This window comes from Ambystoma mexicanum, chromosome 6q (genome assembly GCF_040938575.1).
Source record: "Ambystoma mexicanum isolate Mex_15411 chromosome 6q, UKY_AmexF1_1, whole genome shotgun sequence".
Taxonomy (NCBI): Eukaryota; Metazoa; Chordata; class Amphibia; order Caudata; family Ambystomatidae; genus Ambystoma; species Ambystoma mexicanum.
Window position 1 is genome coordinate 1,436,933,610 of NC_090937.1, and position 18,311 is coordinate 1,436,951,920.

The following is an 18,311-nucleotide window of genomic DNA, read 5'->3' on the forward strand; positions in this document are numbered from 1 at the left end:
GTGCTGCCCTTACGAGGACAAAAAAACGACCAGAGAAGGAGTGCTCCTTGAACATTATTTTGTCCCACAAACAATATTGGCCAATATGTATTCAGCAGCTACAATCTTTGGCCACGGTACTGTGTAGCCTATTTTACAGTGTTGGAACTCAAATGCCCTTAGGCTGTGGACATTTGACTAACTAGGCTTTGAAATGCATCACCCCATGATATATTTGTGGTGTTTCGGTTTATGGCAAGATAGATGGCCAAAATGCCTATTCTGTTCAAGTAGGCTCAATGGCCATTCAGACAACGTAGGCTCTGCAAATGCACACATGTGTGACTGGTTTCCGGTTTAAGCAGAATCAGAATCTCCCCGAGACATCAAAACGTGTGTGGTATGCATGAATTAGTAGCTTGACTCGTATGGGGTTCTGGGAAGCCAAACTAGTTGTCCTACAAACTTTCATCACACTAGCAAGTGAGCCAACAGGCTTAATTTAATGTGGCAGAGCAGTCAAGCAGAATCTTAGGCAATGAAGCGGTTTGGTGTGAGGTACAATTCGTAAAAAGACCCACTAGTATTCGAATATCCATACAAATGTACATAGAAAATATACTATTTAATAAGCCAGGGGGAAATAATTCATGTTGCATGCTACTAGCCAGCCATTAAAAAGTCACATGCCACCTGAATTATATACAAACAGCAGCCATTTCTTACTCACCAAGAGTCAAAAGTCACTAGCCAACAGCTAGTGACGAGAGCAAATGTTGCACCCTCATTTAGCGCACACATACATAGAAGTGTAAGCACCATCAATTAACCCAACCAATGCATACAGTTTAGAAACACTAAATAAGTAACGCCACTGTAGACGGCTATAAAGCAAAACTGTCCACAAGTGGCGAAAAAATGTTAATCACAAATGATAGGCCTAAAAGGATTAGAACTCTCCAAGTTCGATATCTAAATTTAAGATGACTGAAACATTGCCTAGCAAATGGAGTCCAATCTCTCAGGAAACTAACTTTTCTTAAGATTACAGTAGGGCAGTTTGAACTACGGCTCCATTTTCTCATGCATAGTAGTCAATGGGCATGAAAAGTAAGGACTGTTTAAAAGTTATTAACCATTTGTAACATGGCCGAAGTATCATAAAATCAGTAAAAGTCTTTTTGGAAATGTAGACTAGCGGTCCTTTTGTCCTGGGTGAACTGGTAGAGGAAGCTACTTTTATTAGGGGGCCAAATGTGTAATCAATTGGGAAAGCAGTTCTTTAATAGGTTTAAGATTAATAGGTTTAAGAAATGATGCTTCCAAATTGAAGGAAGGCCACCCCTCGATGGGAAGTTGCTGGGAACAACAGGGCTCACTGTTAGTTCAGCTGCAGTGGGCTTGCTGGAGGTGCGTCAGAGTCTTGCTCAAACTGTTACGTCCGGATGCGGTAGAGACCTTTGTAGGAGGTGAAGGACATGCATTACTGATTATATCTGCTTAGATTCACAGGCTGTGCATATAGGCTGACATCTAGTGGTAACCGCAGAGCATTGCATCTTTTTTCAAAGATCAAAAAAAGGGACGTCGACATGAGCGTGACTAGCATGGAGAATCAGAATTAGAGTTTGTGTCTTGAGCAGTAGTGTAGGGTGTAGCTATGAACAGAACTCCAGGTTGTTCAATGACTAGAAGAATTCTATAGTGCCCTAGAAGCTGCTCTCCCTCAGTTCAAGGGCCGGACTATCATTGGAGGAGATTTCAATGTGGTCCCTGACCCGCTCAAGGACAAGTCGCATCCTCCACGCCTGCAAAGACTCCAGACTAGCGGCGGGCCTACTCCATCTGTTGAGATCTCTCGATGTGGTGGACACGTGGAGGGTGCTCTACCCCAATGAGCGAGACTATTCTTTCTATTCATAGGTCCACAGAACCTATTCCCGAATCAACCTTCTACTGGCCTACCCCCAAGTGTTGGCCTTCACTGACAATGTCACCATTGGTGCTAGGGTGCTCTCCGACCACGCCCAGTCGCCTTAACACTCGCCCATGACCCTGACCCACCTCCACGACGTAGATGGACCTTATACGACCTGTCCTTAGTGACATGTCGCTAAGGGATTCGATAGTGAAGACAATTAAGAATTTCTTTAAGGAAACCGGAACCAAGATGCATTCCCAGCTAATACCTGGGATGCAATGAAAGCAGTGGTGCGAGGTGCACTAATCCCCCAAGGAGCAGAATTTCACAAACGCAGGCAGCAGGCCCGCGTGGTCCTAGAAAACTAGGTCCGCGAAGTAGAAACAGTCTGCAATCCAAATATTTGACCCCGAGATACCACCTGGCCCTACAGGCTGGGCGAAAGAGGCTGGAAGCACTCTATGCCAAGGACACGGCCCAGCTACTGGATGTTAGGCAGAATCCTGTGCAGTGCCCTTAGGGACCACTACACACGATTAAGACTACAGGTGGCAATACAAGCTTTACCTTTGGTACAAGCCTGTACCGCTATGTCAGAGTGGTAGCAGTGGTGGAGCAGCCAGGCTTATCTCAAGAGTATATGAGCAGTAGCAGAGATTACACACAGGTACCACAATTACTGTGACTCAAGCAAACACTGACTCAAGGTTTCAGGTAGAAAAATATAAGTACATTTATTTTTAAACCATTCGTTATAAACACAACACTTCTATTAAACTTAAATAAAAACCACACGTTCAATACACTACAACCAATTCACTTTGTACAGTAAGTCTCAAGGTAAGTACCCTGTGTTTGAATTAACCATTGTTACGAACAAAACACGTTACCGCGAATAAGATTGCGATCACTTTTTGACAGTTCTGTCTACTAAATAAACGCGTATCCGTGACATGAAATGCTACCGGGGCAAAACACACTTAGCACCTGAGATACCCAGAGGGAGTTGGATGCAAAAATCACAAGCAATATTTCGGTTAGGCAGGCAGAATCGAGAAACACTCAGACAGGCGTTCAAAAAACAAAGGGCCGGAGCCACGGTCAAGTGGCACCGGGGGCCTGTTGCCGAAGATCACAGTGTCAACGTAGCCAAAAGTACTTCGATATTGTCAATGTTCAGAAGCAAAGGTTAAAAGAAGGAGGGAAGACAAGGGCAAGCCTTCGAAATGAAGAAAAGGGGTTCACCCAGTTTCCCCAAGTAGAACACAGTACCTTGTTCCAATGGTGCAGCTTATGCCCTGGCAGTTCTTGTTGGTTTCCCGCAGACCCACGATTCCTGGAGCTTTGTTGTGAAGGAGGACGTCTGAAGGGGGTCGGCACCACACAGGGATGAAGCCGGCAGCAGCGACGAAGAATAAAAGGTGTGCTCCTTAAAAACAGGAGAGGCTCTTCAGATGGCTATCCGGACCACTACAGCAACGTGCAGCGATTTCGAATAAGCAAGATGTTTCTCTGGCTGTAGAAGATGAGCTGGTTGTCCCCACCAAGCTCAAGGGAAGAAGACTCTGGACAGGATCTTCTCTAAGTCGTTGAAGGGAAGATAGCTCAGGACTGCAGCACGGCTTCACCGGGACGGGGTAGTTGCAGCAGCCGTCGTTCTCTCAGCTTCTCTTCGGTTCCTTGTAGTTCCAGTGGCGACTCTCCGACTTCTAACCCAAGAGACCTGCCTTTTATGCGAAAAACCCCATTCACACAGCCCTGGCTGTCAATCACCCAGCAGGGGGGTTGTCCAGCCCGGACAACTACCCTTGCCAATCATGACAAAGTGCGACTTGGATTTCCTAGGATACCCTGTGCAGGGGGCGACTACATCCCTCCCTCACATTCAGCCCACCTAGACACCCAGGCGCCTTGAGGAGGGCTTCTGAGCAGAAGCCCGCCAAAAGACAGTGAACAAAGAAGGCAAACCTAGTTTGCCGCGCAAAGTAAAACACAAGAAGGACTTTAACAAAAAGAAATAGCGAATAAACCCAACCGGAGCCAAACGAAAGACGATTTGGTCAAGCGGGTTTATGTTCGGGGCTAATATAATAGCCAAGAATAGTACCACGTTTATCCTCCTTGGAGTCCCAATTCTGAATACCTATCCGAGAACCTGCCGGAAAGCCACCCTCTGAACACAATTACTGCTTGGCCCAAAGATCATGGTGGCACGTACTTGGAAGTCCACGGTGGGGGAGGGGGGCCTGATGACCCTCTGGTGACTGAAACTTTGGGACATTTTGATAGCTGAGAAAATCACTGCGGCCAACATTGGCCTGCTCCACCACTTCTCGAACACTTGGGCGCCTGTGTTAGACTAGGACCAGAACTTCCCAGCACTAACTTATAAACCATGCCTGGTTGCAAGGGCAGTTCAATCGGACGGCAAGGACCTGGCTCTTGCCCTTGCCTCACCAGACCCCGATAATGGCTGAGGGCGCCAAGGGGGAGTGGGGGAGAGGAGGCGACTAGCTGTCTGATGTCTGTTAACTTAATTGTCATCTGTGTGCTGGTTTTAAAAAAAAAATAAAAAAAAAAAAAGATTTCTCTTGTCAAGTGTGTAACACAGTGTGATGCAATTTACAATCCATTTGGAAATAGCCGATTTCGAGACCTGCTCCTTTCTCAAACAGCTGCCACAGAGACGAAGAACTGGTTAGTCTTTCTCAGTGGTTTTGTCTTCTCCAGGTAGTATATACTGCCCTCCTGACGTCTAACGTATGCAGGCTTCTTTCTGCCACGTTAGTGGGGTTTTGAAAGAAAGTGGGAAGTTCGATTGATTCAAATGGAACTTCGAGATGAAGTTAATAGTTACTCACCGTAGTGACTAACATTCTTAGTCCATAGTCCTTTCCTCCATACTGTATAGGCGTCCCTGGCTAGGGACGTGAGACGAAACCCTTTTCACCAGAAAAAACCTTCCCTTTAATTTAGAGGGGCACGGCCCTGGGAGCATGGGCTCCCGACTCCATCCACCTGCGCCACTCCTCAGTCCTCAATGTGTCGACAAAATGTAATATTGCCTAATGACCCCAGTATTATTAGAGCGGAGGATGGTGGGACATACGTAGGAAAGGGGACTATGGAATACGAGTACGTTAATCACTACAGTGAATAACTCAATTACTCCTACGTCCCGTCCCCTTTCCTCCATACTGTATGGGCGATTACAACTGAATGTAGCCCCAGGGTGGAAAGGAGACCCTCCTTAAGCAAACAGATTCCATAGAACCACCTGTCCAAAAGCCGCGCCTAACCTAGAGGCGGAGTCCAAACCGTAGCGCTTCCAGAAAGCCAAACGGGAGGCCCAGGTGGCTGCCCTGCAGGTGACCAGCCACCGGACATGCCTCTGGAAAGAAATAGCCGTGGCCTTGGCTCCGACAGCAGGGGCGTGTATGTTAGTTGGAAGTGGCCTGTGTTGCCCCTCATAGGCCTCCTTGATGGCCGCAACCATCCACCTTACTATAGAGACCTTGGAAGCCTGATAACTGGGCCTTGAACCACCGAAGGTGACAAACTGGGCGTCTGACTTGCGGAAGTCTTTGGTCCTGTCCAGATAGAATTTCGGAGTCCGTCTGACATAGACAGTGCAAGACCCTCTGTGCCTCATCTTTAGGGTTGGCGAAAAAACGTAGGTAAGATCATCTCCTTGTTTAGATGGAAAGCGGTGGCTACCTTGGGTAGGAACGCGAGGTGCATTTTCAGGACCACCTTATCCTTGTCAAAGGTAGTATAGGGTTCTGATGGCACTAGTGCCTGGATCTCGCTGACCCTGCGAGCAGAGGTGAGGCCCACCAACAGAGCTGTCTTAATGGTGACCAGCCTGATGTCCGCGGACGCCAATGGCTCGAACGGTTTGTGCGCCAAGGCGCCCAACACAACATTGGAGTCCCACACAGGGTGTGGTTTGTTGATGGGAGGGTAGAGCCGGATGAGGCCCGCCAAATGTCCCTTGACCACCGGGTTGGAAGAGAAGACCTCTTCCTCCAAATTTCTGTAGGCCCCTATGGCTGACAACTAGGTGCGGCATGTGTCCACCTGCATGCCTGAATGAGCAAGGTGTGCCAAAAGTGAGTACAAAGTGCATGTAAGGAAGTCGATCTCTTTAGAGATCCGCCCAATGACAGAGCCTAGTCCATTTACTCTTGTACTGGGTCCTAGTAGCCTTGCTGCGGGAGCCCTGAATGATTTCTAGGTTAGCCTGAGAAAGGCTCAGGTGCTTCAGCGTGACCAGCTCAGGGACCACGCTGAGAGAGCTAATTTGTGTGGCGCAGGGTGTATGACCCTGCCCCCCTGCTTTGCCAGAAGATGAGCTGGGCCCATCGGTAGGTGAATGGGTGGCCGGTCCGATAGGCTGAGAGAACCACAGTGTCAGTGGCCACTATGGAGCCATCAGAAAGATGCCGAGTTCAGAATATTCCTTTATCTTGCAGATCACCCTGTGAACCATGCTGTTCCACTGAATCTGGAATGCGTCGCCCAGGGATCCGGGGCCCTTACCCTGCCAGGACGCGAACTGTTGGCACTTCTTGTCCCAGGAGGCAAAAAGATCCACTTGAGGATGCACCCAGTTGTTGAAGATGTAGAGAAGGAGCCAAGTACTCCCACCTCAACCGTATGTTGATGCCGGAGTGTGAAACACATGCGGTACCAGTGAAGATACAGACACCAAGGAGAATCTGGGAAGCAAGGTTCCCATTGAGGAAGCCATATTTGGACACGAGACAATCACGGTGATCTGAATGAAATCACGGAAGAAACAGGGTGTTTAATGATGAAGAAGAAGAATGGTGACGTCATCACCATCACTGTCATACAGAGGAAAGACGAGGAAATGACGCAGAGACTAGAGAATGTAGACAATTCTATAAGGCATCAAGAAAGTATCGAGATGAATGACATTTTGGGAAAACTGCAGACATAATGAAGAGATCAAGCTATTTCACACGTATACACATGCAAAGAAACCCAAGCAGATGACGTATACCTGAGGGTAGTTAAATATTTAATAGATTCCGGCAGGCGCCATATGGGCTACATTACTCGCCGTAATTGTATTTCTGATGCTTGTACCTGCTTAGATTCACAAGCTGTTCATAGGCCGTCATCTAGTGGAAGCTGCAGAGTATTAAGAGTTGTTTTTGAAACTCGAAAAGGGATGTCGACAGGGCGTGCCAGTAATACTATCCCTAGTGTGACATCCACTGTACCCATGATCCCTCACGCGGTGAGGTCCCTGAGATTGTTATTTTTCTGATATGAGGTAGCATGAGGTGTAGCGCGAGTACAGTTGTATCCAAGCAGATACTATCAGACAAGCTCGTAAGCATCCATGCGCCTTCTCTCCGAGAGGAGGAAGGGTGGGTCGCATGTGAATCTACGCAGATATACACATCAGAAATACGACTACGGTGAGTAATTATCCCTTCTGAGGCTTGTGGAATCTGCTTAGCTAGCATGCTGTGCATAGATTAGCGAGCAATGTTAGAAAGTGGTGGTGGGATGTGATAATGTTCATGGGCGAATAGATGTCTTAGAACCGCTTGTCCCATTTGTGTATCTGTCTTGGAATGAGTGTCAATGCAGTAATGCTCTAAGTGTATCAAGCTCCATGTAGCTGCTTTGCAAATGCTGTCTAAAGGGGCATTTGCAATGAAAGCCAGAGTGGCGCCTATGCTCTTTGTGGAGTGAGCTCTGGGCGTAAAAGGAAGAGTCTGTCTGATAGGGAATAGCATAATTGTAGACATCTGACCATCCACCTGGTGATGGCATTCTTTGAAATGCAGTCTCCTTCTCTGCCTGGTGCCATGAGTTTTTCTTAGCAGTCTTGTCTTCTATACATAGTAGAGGACCGCTATCCTTACATCTAGTGTGTGGAGTTTTACCTCAGCTGCTGGGATCCTGGAAGAAAGCCAGTAGCTCAATGGACTGGTTTACGTGAAATTTAGAGATTAACCTAGGGGAGACCCTAGGGTGAGTACGTAAAACCATCTCGTCTTTCTGTACAACAAAAAAAGGATCCTGCACTGACAATGCTTGTATTTCACCAACTCTTCTTATGGAAGTAATGGCCACTAACAAGGCAGTTTTATAAGTCAGGTGTTTGAGACTAGACTTGTGCATCGGCTCGAAAGAGGGTCCCATAAGCTTAGCGACTTCAACATTGAGATCCCACCCTGGCGGTGGTTTCGAATTTGGAGGGCGAGTCTCTTTACTCCCTCCATGAATGCTTCGATGACAGGTACAGGTACCTTCCACCATGAGACCTTAAAGTGGGAAGTAGTATAGGCTGACAAAGCCGCCAGGTAGACCTTTAAGGAGTGGACTACTAACCCTGCATCTAGCAAGTGGAGCATGTAGGTTAGAATGTGTGAAGGGGTACATCCTATGGGGTTAATATGCTTGGAATGGCACCAAATCACAAATCTCCACTTGTCAAAATAACAGTGCCTAGTGTTAGGCTTTCTTGATTCCTTTAAGATCTCCATAAATCTCTGGCAGATTAAGATGTCCAAACTCTGACTTCAGGAGCCATGCTGCCAAGTTTGAGTGAGGTTGAGTGTGCACTGTAAGAACCCTGTGCTGAGTGAGCAGATTGTAAGGGCACAGTAGTTTGATGGGATCGCACATCACCAGATTGCGAAGATGTGGATACCATGGTTGTCTTGCCCACATAGGAGCAACTAGGATGAGAGTCACCTGTTCCTTGTGGATCTTGTTCACCACCTTCCTCATAAGAGGTGTTGGGAGGGGGGGGGGAGAGGGGTGAGGGGGAAGCATAAGCAAATTTCCCAGACCAGTTCATCCATAGGGCGTTCCCCTTGGAGCCTGGCTGGGGAACCTGGACGCGAAGTCTGGGCATTGCTGGTTTTCGTTTGTAGCGAACCAGTCTATTGCAGGGAAACCCCATTGAGAGAAGAGGTGTTCTACGACATCTGCATGAAGTTGCCACTTGTGTTTTTCTGGTAGAGGATCTCTGCTCAACGAGTCTGCGAGAGAATGGAGTTCCCCTGGAACGTGCTGTGACAATAGGAATATTTCCCGTTTGAGTGCCCAATTCCAAAATTGTTGCGCAAGCCTGGACAGATTTGGAGAAGGCACGTGTAACGCTCACCTGATTCCCGTAGAGGCGCCGGTCTTGACTGGGCGTATACCGTATCTTCAAAGGTGATGTGTAACACACGGCTGGCTCTTTGGGCTGGACCTCTGTGCACTGTATGTCTGACTCGAAGGGTAAGATGTCTGCAGATAGAAAATATGGGATTAAGGAACTGGGTTATTGAATGTCTCTTTTCTTCCCTTTCTCTTCTCCTGTAGACCCCAAAGGTTAACGCTCTCACCTTAGGTAAGTGAACGCTGTGCTCTCCATCTGCCTCGGGGCAGGGTGCTGTAACCAGTTTCTTCACTGGATAAGGGGAGCAGGCCTCTTGACTTCAGAGGACTGCTGTCCGTCGTTTACTGCACGAACGGTAAGTTTCGAGTAATTCTAATGTCTTTAAAGTCTTTAGTAATGATGTTTCTTGTTTTGCAGGGTTCCGGCGATGGCGGATGACGGGCTGAAGTGAGTTGAAGATGGAGCCCGTGTGATGAATAGAAGCGCCTGGAAGCACATAAGTAAGCGCTTGTTGCCTGCTTCACGATGCGCTCTAACTGTCTTTTTATTTTGCAGGTACAAGTTCGGAGCGGCTGCAGGGTGCCGGAATACCCACTGGGTTAGATGTGGAAAGGAGTAATGGCACGTGAGTATTAAAGTTCCCGAATGTCTTTAAACGCACCTTGTTTTGTCTTTCAGATGCGGGATGCAGCGCCGAAGGCCTCCGGAGCGTGCGAAGAGTTGGTAAGCTTTTGTCTTTCAGATGCCGGAATGCAGTGTGAAGACCTCCGGAGCGCACGAAGAGTAGGTAAGCCTTTGGCTTTCAGATGCCGGAATGCAGCGCGAGGCGTTGGTGACAGCCGATGGACCAGGTAAGTGAAGAGCTGTCACTGAAGACCGTAATGCTAACCTGTTCTTTCTTGTCTTTATAGGTGTTGCTGAAGACTGGATTCAGGATGGTAAGCCTTTTTCCTTAGGCCCAGGATCAGATGCAGAAGACACGATGAGCGTTCTGCTGCAGAGGATGCAGAATAACGCAAAGCAAGATTCATCCATCGGGTGTGGTTTAAATAGCCTCCTGTAGTGCTTAGGTGTCTCCTTCCACAGCCACGCCTAGGTAAGAAAAGAGTTCCTGCTTTCCAGAAGAGTTCCAGTGTTCTGAATCTAGGGAGTGGCTCCTGCCCCACCCAACAGGAAAAGTAGTTCCAAACAGAAGAGGATCAGAGGCTCAACTGGCAGGCAAGTAAGCAGCATGGTCTGCTGCAGGTAAGTCCACCCAAGCATTATGAGCCCGGCGCTTCCAGCGCTGGGACTGGGCATATTTATGAGCCTGGTGCCACTGGCGCCAGGACTGGGTCCAAAAGGTCCCAATTGGGACTGGTTGGTACTCGGAACCTGGGTTATGGATCTGCTTCAAAGGGAGTTGGGAAAACCCTGACCTTTTGGAAGCAGCGATCATGACAGCACACCCCCCTATTTGTTGATGTAAAACATTGCTGTAGTGCTGTCTGTCAGGATCTGCACAGATTGGTTCGTTAGGTGAGACTCGAAAACCTGAAAGGCTTTGAATACTGCCAGAAGTCCTGGTAGATTGATGTAGTTTTGTGCTGCTAAATGAGACCACAGACCCTGAGCTGTGTGGTGAAGGTAGTGAGCCTCCCACCCAGCTAGTGAGGCATCTGTCGTGACAATCGCTTGTACTTCCGGATCGTAGAAGGGTTTCCCCTTCAACAGGTTTTCTTTTGTCCAGCAGCGCAAATTTTGTACTAGTGTTGGCGAAACGACCACTAGATCGTCCCACTGACCATTTGCCTGAGACCACTGTTGAGACAACCACTCCAGCATGGGTCGCAGGCGCGCGTGAGGTACCAGGCAAATGCAAGATGCCATCATGCCTAGCAAACGCATAGCTTTGCGCACCCTTATCTGGCAGCCGGCCCGATAATGCAGTAACATGTTTTGAACTCTTTCCTCGGACAGAAAGACCAACCCCTCTTGATTGTTTAAGACCGCTCCTAGGAACTGTTTGGTCATGCTTGGCAGTAGGCTTGATTTTTTTCTCGTTGATGGAGAAGCCCAATTGAAAGCGAAGGTTCTTCGTTCTTTGAACGTTTTTTCTGCAAATTAGGGGAGACTCCCCTGTAATCAGCCAGTCCAAGTAGGGGTACACTGGAATTGCCTCCCTGCGCAGGTGTGCTGCCACCACCGCCAGTACCTTGGTGAATACCCGTGGAGCAGATGCTATTCCAAAGGGCAGCACTTTGAATTGGTAGTGCTTGTTCGCTATCTTGAAATGCAAGAATCTTCTGTGCGCTGTGAACATTGAAATATGAAAATAGGCATCTTACATATCCAGTGTTGCCATTTAGTCCCCCTTTTTAGAAGGGGGATTACCTCTTGTAGCGAAGTCATGCAGAACGTTTGTGGCTTGACATTTGTTTGCAGGGCGCAAACCTAATACTGGGCGCATTGTTCGATGTTTCTTTGGCACAAGGAAGTAGGTTGAATAAATACCCTTGTTTACCTGGTTGGCCGGGACAACCGCGATGACCTCCTTTAGAAGAAGCGTGGTGATCTCCTCGAGGAGGATGCGCTCGTGCTCCTTGGAATGGGTCTTTTGTTGTGGTGGGTGGTTCTCGGGTTGCTCGAGGAGTTCTATGCAATATCCGCCTATTACAGTGGACAGTACCCATCTGTCTGTGTTGATTCCCTCCCATGCACGGGTGAAGCTGGATATGCTCCCTCCAACTGCAGAGGAATGGGATTCACTGAATCAGAAAGTCATTGCTTTTGAGGTGGAGTGCCACCATGGGAGGAGTTGCCTCTGCCGCGCCCACGGGCTCTGCACGCTCATCTTGGGTAATACTGGGAGGACTGACCCTGATTGTTTCCTCAGGTAGTACCTTGGCTGTAAGTGGAACCCCTTTGAGAATGTTCCCCTCTGACCAGTGGGTTTATTGATTTGGCCTAGAAACCTGAATCTTGTACTCTTCTTTGGCTGTTTTTAAGGCATCTTCAACAGCATTGCCAAAAAGCACATTGGGCTCAACGGGCATGTTGATAAGGGTAGCTTGCGTCTCTGGTTTAAAACCAGATTGGTGCAACCAACCATGACACTTGATAATAGTACCGTCCGCTATTATTCTGCCTGCGTTGTCTGCAGCGTCAAGATTGGTCTTTAATAAGCAGCTTAACACTGCTCTGCCCTCTGCGGCTACCAGGGCAAGTTGAGATTTAAGTGGTTCTGGGGCCGACGATAGTAAGGCCGATATTTCATCCCATTTGTGGCAGTTGTAACTGGCCAACAGAGTAGAATTGTTAGCAATTCTAGTCTGGAATGCCGCAGAGGTGACCTTTAGGCCCAAGGTGTAAATTCTCTTGCTTTCCTTTTCAGGCGGGGACTCGGAGGAAGCTAAGAGAGTACCAGCCCTTTTCCTTGTTGTAGTTACAACTAATGAATCAGGCTTCAGTTGCTCTCCGATATATAGTGGTCAGAAGGGGCAGGTTTACGCAGCTAATCAATGCGGGGGGTCACTGCCCGCGTAAGATTAGGGGTCTCCAGTGATGGCTGTATTTTTCGGTGAATGGATTTGAGGAGTGGGATGAACTGAGTAACAGCCTTTGTATCCCCAAGGATTTCCTCTACAAAATCCTTATCTTGTTGTACCTCTTGAGTATGTCTGGAAATGCTCTTCCACTTTGACTAGCACCTCATTTAGAAGGGGTTGGTTGTCAATTGGTGAGTCCATGACCGGCGGATTCAGCTGAACGGGTGAGCCTATGGGATACATATTAGCCTCGGGGTCAACGTCAGGGTCTTCATCCACATAATAAGGGTCTGCTGCACCATCCCCGTAATAAGGGTCTGCTGCCTCTTGAATAGAGCGGTCCACATGGTCGGAGTCTGGCTCATATAGATCAATCACTGTGCTTTGCACTGGAATCCCGGGGCGAGACCTCTTAGCAAGTTGAGCAAGTAGAACAGGGATCTGTGACCCAGAGGGTGCTGTAGTCGGGGGAGTGGACTGGAAACTTTCCAAATAGGCAGGGTCCTTTTCATAGAAGTTGGCCATAAAGGACGTTCTCCTCATTACCCTGTCTATATCCTAGGGATGACCAATGGTTGGAAAGGGAGCCCTAAATCTTCATTTGTTGGAGGAGGTAATACAGGTTCTTTAGGCCTAGAATCTTGAGATTTTTTTTGTGTGAGGGGTGGCCCTAGCCTCCTGAGATCTATCCCTATGAGGGGTCTTTGACAACTTTTTCTTGAGCTCTTTCTTCCTACTTTAGGCGTCCGACGCATGTTTAACAGATTTCTTGGGGCCTAGCACCTGACTTGACGCAGAACGTCGAATTTCAGGTACAGTCTGAACCGGAGCCTCGTCAACATATTATCGGCCCTCAGTGGGAGATTTTCGCACAACGTCTGTACTGTCCTTCGATGGTCGGGACATGTTGTACGGCGATCTCGAACGAGAGTGGACAGTTTCCACAGACCTTTTCCTAGACTTTGTGTGCTACTGTTAGCTCGACACGAGTCAAGTCTCAGCCTCGGGTTGTGTGCTTAGTGGAGAATGAAGTGTTAGCGCTTGCGCCGCCGGCTGTTGTCCCGATAACAAGGCCGCCGGCCTTTCTTTCGGGGGCCTGCACTTGGAAAGCCGAATCCACCCCATCGCCTTCACCGTCAGAAACCATGTCATTGCTGCCATCACTGAAAGCACCTTCAACTTCCATGGCCTCGAGTTGCCTGGCGTAGTGGGCCCAGCGTTTGGTAGATGGGTCCTTTAAAGTCTTGGGCTTGAAGAGCCTGCATGCTCGACAAGAACCCTTGACGTGGTCTCTCAGGAGACAGATTACAGACCAGGTCAGTAGAAGACGGACGTTCCCATTACGTACGATAGCAGTACTGAGCAAAAGAAGGAAGGCCGCATTTCCCAGTTTCCAAGTGTGGCGCAGTTACAAAACAAGTGAATTAACAAGGGTGAAAACTCAGAAAGGCGAGGTTTGATGAGCCAAGAAGCCAAGGCCATATCAGACTGGGGTGAGCCGACATTGGATACAAATCCTGTGAAAGAACGAAGCTCCTGTTCAGAAAGCATGGACACAAACAAGACGACGTCAGAGGTCTATTAAAGAACAGTGGTTTAATAGACCGAAAGCTCAATTTCGTGGTGTCACATGGGGAGAAGTTGGACGAGCATGATGGTCACACCTACGCACGAGGGCAGAGCCTACCTTCACTCGTGTGAATTCCCCAGGTCAAAGAACATGTTCAATGCCGAGTTCAAAGACCTAAATGACAGTGGACCACTGAGGTGATGGGTGGATATGCTAATTGGTGTGAAGCTATGGTTAAAACGAGCTCATCTACACCTGGACTTTCAGCCTGCGTACCGCCAACTAGGTTGGAAAGTAAGCAACAAGTTACTTACCTGTAACTGTTGTTCTCCAGCATGGGTCTGGTATGGATTCACATGCTCACGAATTTTCCCCGTCATCAGGCTGGGAATCCTCGGTAAAGAAAAATTCAGTTTCGTTTCTGAACGGTCTTTCTCCTAATAACCAATCACTGGTCTCTGGGTCATACTGTTCCCAGCCAATGACTGCCCTCTACCTATGCCCATCCTCTGGCAGCCATCCTCAGATTTGGTAGCACGTAAAGTGGCAGTAGGACTAAGTGAAGATCTGCAGAGGGGTAGGAGGGAGAGTTCGCATGTGAATCCATGCCAGACCCATGCTGGAGAACAACAGTTACAGGTAAGTACCTTGTTCCTTCTCCAGCATGGGGTCTGGCATGGATTCACATGCTCATGAATACAAGAATACATAGCAGTATACACATGCAAACACGGGAGGTGGCAAGGCTCAACATTAAGCATTTCTTACCTCCTCACCAGGCCTACCTTCAGACAAACCAGTTGCGCAGCACTGCCTGGCCGACTCTGGACTCCTCCCTGGAATCCCGGTCGACACAGTTGAATCTCGTGAAGGTGTGCGTCGACCTCCACGTAGCAGCCCTGCAGATGTCCAGCAGGGGCACACCAGATAGGAACGTCGTGGTAGCAGCGATCGCTCTGGTCGAATGGGCTCTAGGACGGCTGGGCGACGGTACGTTTGCCAACCGGTGATGATGCAGCCAGAGAGCCATCTGGAAATGGAAGCCTTCGAGAGGGCCTTCCCTTGGTTCACAGGTCCAAAGTTCACAAACAGCTGTGATGTCTTCTGTTAGGGAGAATTCTCATTCTATGGCTAAGTCCACCAGCAGCTTTGCTGGATTTCTAGTGTTTGTTTTTCCACTTAGTAAGAGTGTACCCCTTTTTTCCACTTTTGTGTTTTGCCATGTGTATTTCATCTGTTTTTGGGATTGTGGACTCTGGAGTAGACCACTTCAGTAGCCCCCTTCTTTTGTGTGTTACACAACACCTTCAGTGCAGTGACACAGGGTTGTCTTTTGGACTTCCCACCGACTATTTCTGAGGCAGACTACTGCCCCCCAGAAAAGGGTAAAGTTGCCATTAACTTTACTTAGTCATTTAACCACAGATCCAGTACACCCCATTTTACATGGAGTACTGTTAGGGGTTAATCCTTAGCCCTCTTTATCTGTTCCTCCTAGAGCATTGTTTCGCTCTTTTAACATTTAGACTTGGCTGGTGGCAGTGGTATCTACCCTAAATTTTCTACTGCGATTATTCTATATAAACGTGGTGTTGTTTTAGGCTATTATATTAGCCTCGAACGTAAAACCCGCTTGACCAAATACTTTTTCTTTTGTCTCCGGTCGGGTTTATTCGCCATTTCTTTTTGTTAAAGTCCATCTTGTGTTTTACTTTGCGCTGAAAGCCAGGTTTGCCTTCTTTGTTCACTGTCTTATGGCGGGCTTCTGCCAGGAAGCCCTCCTCTAGGCGCCTGGGTGGGCTGAATTTGAGGGAGGGTTGTAGTCACCCCCTGCACAGGGGGTCCTTGGAGAACCGAGTCGCACTTTGCCATGATTGGCTGAGGTGGTTGTCTGGGCAGGACAGCCCCCCCCCCCTGCTGCGTGCTTGACAGCCAGGCTGTGTGAATAGGGGATTTTTGCATAAAAAGCAGGTCTCTTGGGCTAGAAGTCAGAGTCGCCACTGGAACTACAAGGAACCAAAGAGAAGCGGAGAAGAAGTCGACTGCTGCAACTACCCCATCCCGGTAAAGCCCTGCTGCAGTCCTGAGCTATCTACCATTCGACGACCAGAGAAGATCCAGTCCGGAGTCTTCTTCCCTTGAGCTTGGTGGGGATAACCAGCTCATCTTCTACAGCCAGAGGATCCTCTTCGTGGTGGAACTCGCTGCACACTGCTGTAGTGTTCCGGATAGCCATCTGAAGAGCCTCTCCTGTTTTTAAGGAGCACACCTTTTATTCACCGTTGCTGCTGCCGGCTTCAGCCCTGTGTGGTGCAGACCCCTCCAGACGTCCTTCAGATCGAAGCTCCAGGAACCGTGGGTCTGCAGGAAACTACCAGGAACAACTGCTGTGGCACCAGCCTCTTCATTGAATAAGGTACTGTGTTCTGCTCAAGGAATTAGGGTGAATCCCACACAACAGGAACCCGGTTCCACTTGACACTGGCTCCGGCCTATTGACTCTAGAATTTCTGTCTAAGAGTGTCCTTTGGTTCGGTCTGCCTTGACAAAAGTATTGCCTATGATTTTTGTCCCCCAATTCTCTGGGTATCTCAGGTGCTAAGTGTGTTTTTGCCCCGGTAACATTTCTTGCCGCGGATACACGTTTCTTTAGTAAGACCGAGCTGTCATTACTGTCAAAAAGTGATTGCAAGTGTATTCCCGGTAACGTATTTTGTTTCACATCGGACCACTAAAACACAGGGTACTTACCTTGAAATTATACCGTACAAAGTGAATTGGTTAGTGGCAGTGTATTTTACGTGTGGTTTTTGAATTAATAGAAGTGTCGTGTTTATAACAAATGGTTTAAAAATAAATGTACTTATAATTTTTACCTGCAACCTTGAGTCAGTGTTTGCTTGAGTCACAGTAATTGTGGTCCCTTTGTGTAATCTCTGCTACTGCTCATACTCTTGAGATAAGCCGGGCTGCTGCGCTACTGCTACCACTTTAACATAGTAGTACAGGCTTGTACCAAAGGTAAAACTTGTATTGACACCTGTAGTTTTAATTGTATGTAGTGGTCCCTAAGGGCACTGCACAGGATTCTGCCTAACATCTTATGAAAACTCTGTGCGGTCCACGTAGAACTTCAGCACTCTAGCTACATCCAGCGAGTGCAAAGTCCTCTTGGATGGCGACGGGAAGAAAACAGGTAACACCAAGTGCTCGTTGAGATGGAAGTCCGACGGCACCTTGGGCATGAAGGGGGGGTGCGTCCTCAGCACCACCCTCATCTCGTGGAAAGTCAGGTATGGAGGCTTGCAGGAGAGGGCCTGGATCTCTACCACTCGTCGTGCGGAGGTGATGGCCACAAGAAACGCTGTTTTCCACGACAGGAACTTCAACGGCGCCGAACGCAGAGGCTCGAATGGCAGCCCCATGAGCCTGGTCAGCACCACGCGAGCTCCCACGCCGGGGCCAGAGTCTTCACCGGCGGGAACGATCGAACAGTCCCTTCATGAACTCCTTCACCAGGCGATGGGACTACAGGGATGACCGCCCTAGAGTTCTGGTATAACGGGAGATAGCCGCCAGATGGATCTTGATGGAGGCATGGGCCAGCGACAATAAGTACGGCAGCACTTGGGGCCGTAATCTGCAGAGGGTTAATCTTCTGTGCCCGGCACCAGAATGAAAACCTTCCATTTGTGTCCATAACACGAGAGTTGAGGACGCCCTGGCCTTTGCAAGCACCTCCTTGCAGTCCGCCGGGATATCGTACCCTCCAAACTCTAGTGCTGCAGGAGCCAGGCCTGCAAGTTCAGTGACCCCGGGTCGTGATGGAGTATGTCGCCTCCTTCTCTGGTGAGGACATCCGCGGCTGTCTGCAGTTTTTTTTTTTTTTAAACTTTTTATTCATTTAGCGTGGCAGCAAAGAACAGTCGAACATCGCCAGGCAGGTACAATACAAGTACATTAAATACACAGTATAGGCAAACAGGAGTTACAGCGCATATGAACACAGCCATTGGGCACTTTTATAACATGCACAAAAAGTCAGAAAGCTATGGGGAGGGCGAGAGCCCGGGTCGGTGGGGAGAGGTAGCTAGAGGAGATGTGGCCGGTGTCGTGTTCAGGCCTGACAAGATCGGAATCTGAGCCAGATATTCCTGG

General features: G+C 48.5%; 1 protein-coding gene across 4 annotated transcripts in view; it reads right to left on the reverse strand.

Annotated features, from left to right (window-relative positions):
- Nucleotides 1-18,311, reverse strand: part of TACC3 (transforming acidic coiled-coil containing protein 3) — a 623,382-nt gene that overhangs the window by 26,050 nt on the left and 579,021 nt on the right. The gene's annotated exons all lie outside the window — the stretch shown is intronic.